Source organism: Palaemon carinicauda, chromosome 20 (assembly GCF_036898095.1).
Source record: "Palaemon carinicauda isolate YSFRI2023 chromosome 20, ASM3689809v2, whole genome shotgun sequence".
NCBI lineage: Eukaryota > Metazoa > Arthropoda > Malacostraca > Decapoda > Palaemonidae > Palaemon > Palaemon carinicauda.
This window is the reverse complement of record NC_090744.1, coordinates 69664651-69667730: the sequence shown is the minus strand read 5'-3', so window position 1 is coordinate 69667730 and position 3080 is coordinate 69664651.

Here is a 3080-nt window from a genome sequence, read left to right as displayed (position 1 = left end):
AGTGTCGTGCGCTTTTGTCTCTTCCTTCCAAGTCCAGCAAGTTTCGACGTTTCCTTCATAAAAGTAAGTCATTCCTCAATAGTCATTATCCGTGTTTTGTGACCGGGGTACTTCTAGGCAAGGTTAGGTGGGTTTGTTAGGTTCTGTGGCCTTTCTGTACGTTTTATATATTTCGTACCAGTTATATGGAGAAATTATTGAATATATCTGAGGAGATATTTAGCAGTTCTAGCTCTAGTAATGCCATCGTGTCGTTGGTAGTTCTGTGTACCATTCGTCTCCGTTGGTAGTACTGTGTATCAAGGTAAGTCATTCCCCCATTCTTATTATATGTGTTTTGTGACCGGGGTACTTCTAGGCAAGGTTAGGTGGGTTTGTTAGGTTATGTGGCCTTTTGGTACTCTTTATTTATTGTGTAATAGTTTTATGGAAGTATTATTTAGTTTTTGTATGGAAAAATTTATTTCTACCTCTAGTATAGACATCGTGCCGTTGGTAACACTGTGTACCATTCGTCATCGTTGGTAGTTCTGTCAACCATTGGTAACGTTGCTAATGTTATCGTCCCCTACATCTGTTGTTTATATATTTTAACTCAGTATATATGTCCACAGTGTTAATATTTATATGGTTCATTTGTATTGTATTTCATTGTGTGATTTCGTACAGGAAATATATGATTTCCTATAGTAGATATCGTGATTTAACTGGTTTTCTCATTCATTTCACCCGTAATAACATCAACCAATTCGTCAACTTATAACTAACCGAATTGGTTGATCTGTTTGTTTGCGATTGAAATGGTCATCAAAATCGGTTAAATCTCGTTATTTGCTATAGGAAATCATATATTTCTTGTGCGTAGTCACACGATGTAATAATATACAAAATTACCTAAAATCCCCATAAGAAATAAAGCAATTGTCACAAGTGACACAGTCGGAACGGGATGAAGGTCCTGCTAATTGCTCCATACTTCACGGCAAAATGAGCTTTTCAGTTTGAAGGGAGATCCGAGACGTGCAAAAATATTCCTCCGCGGAACTTCACGTAAACTGTGGTAACTGGTGGAAAAATAGCAGGGATAAGTGAAGTAATAAGTGTCAGCATTGGCTAGATTTGTAAAAACCGCCATGATTGGTTTTCAAACAGTGTGACGTCAAGAAAACACCTGTTATTGGTTAGAATAGCATTGAGAACTAGTCTGCCATACGTAGTAAGGCGGTGAAACAGCTCATTTTAGCCAAGACATCACACAGTAAACAAAAACAAACACTTAGAAAAAATCCAAGTGAAACATAACTATACACACAAATATCTTCGTTAAATAGAAGCTGCTCAAATATTGACTCTGATATAAGCGTTCTATATGATATAATAGTGAATTGTAGGTGTTTAAATTCTTCAAGATCTTCCGCGGAGCTCTCCTACACATTTACCAAATGGTTCACTATCATTCACAATCATCCAAGCCAAAAGTAAACATAATGGTACTTTGCGAGATGAAAAAAAAAAACACTTCCAAGCTGGTCGAGATAATTATTAATAAATCCAATACTTACAGACACACTGCCTCTGACTGCAGTCAAACCAAGAAATGACATTCATCACTGTCCTGAGCTGGCTACAAAAAATAAACAAACCAACTCAATTATTCTTACTACAAACATTACCTAACTACCTCTCGCTCACTGGCACGTTCGATCTCTCTCTCTCTCTCTCTCTCTCTCTCTCTCTCTCTCTCTCTCTCTCTCTCTCTCTCTTCAACAGTCACTCATTTTCTAGTATTTCCTTGTGCTTGCTGTTTCACCTTCCTATTCCCTTCATTTTTATTACCTGTTCGGATGTATGGTTTTAGCTACCTAACTCGCAGTGAGACAGAAGCATGGTTAATCTTAAACCCCGTAACTACAGTAATTACAACCTCTCTCTCTCTCTCTCTCTCTCTCTCTCTCTCTCTCTCTCTCTCTCTCTCTCTCTCTCTGTGTGTGTGTGTGTGTGTATTGTGTGTCTTCAAAAATCACTCATTTTATACTTTTTCCTTTTGCTTGTTGTTCCACCTTCCTATTCCCTTTTTTAATAACCGGGGTAGCTATAGAGTTCTAGCTACCAAACTCCCAGTAAAACAGAAGCATATTTAATCTTAAACCCCCTGAATCCTAACACCCTCTCTTTATACTCCCCTCTCTCTCTCTCTCTCTCTCTCTCTCTCTCTCTCTCTCTCTCTCTCTCTCTCTCTGTGTGTGTGTGTGTGTGTGTGTGTGTGTGTGTATTGTGTGTCTTCAAAAATCACTCACTTTATACTTTTTCCTTTTGCTTGTTGTTCCACCTTCTTATTTCCTTTTTTAATAACCGGGGTAGCTATAGAGTTCTAGCTACCAAACTCCCAGTAAAACAGAAGCATATTTAATCTTAAACCCCCTGAATCCTAACACCCTCTCTTTATACTCCTCCTTGTTCTCTCTCTCTCTCTCTCTCTCTCTCTCTCTCTCTCTCTCTCTCTCTCTCTCTCTCTTCAACAGTCACTCATTTTCTAGTATATCCTTGTCCTCGCTGTTCCACTTTCCTATGCCCTTCTTTTTTATTACCTGTGGAGCTCTATAGTTTTAGCTACCAAACTCGCAATAAAACGGAAGCATATTCAATTTTTAAACCCCCTAACTCCTTACACCGTCTTTTTATACTTACTTTACTATACTTTGATGGCTGCTTTTCCGGTTCCGTACAGCAGGGGAACCCCACTCTCTACAGGACCTCCACTTTCGTTTTATCTCGTTCGTTCAGAGTTTTAACGTTTCATATCTCATATTTTTTATTTATTGTTAAATCGGGCCGCGTTTTTAAAGGCTCTGGAGCCTACAGTAGACATATATCTAGGTTCGAATAGTTTGAAGCCATCTGTAAATATTCTTGTGTCGACACGATTTGTTGGCTGCGCAATATGTAGCGGTTCTCTTAAGTATTTTGGACAACCAGTTCTGATAACTTGGTGGGTTATTGTACATATTATAAATTCAATTCTCGCTTTAATCGGCAGCCAGTGGAAATCGATTAGTATAGGGGTGATGCTTTCTCTAGGT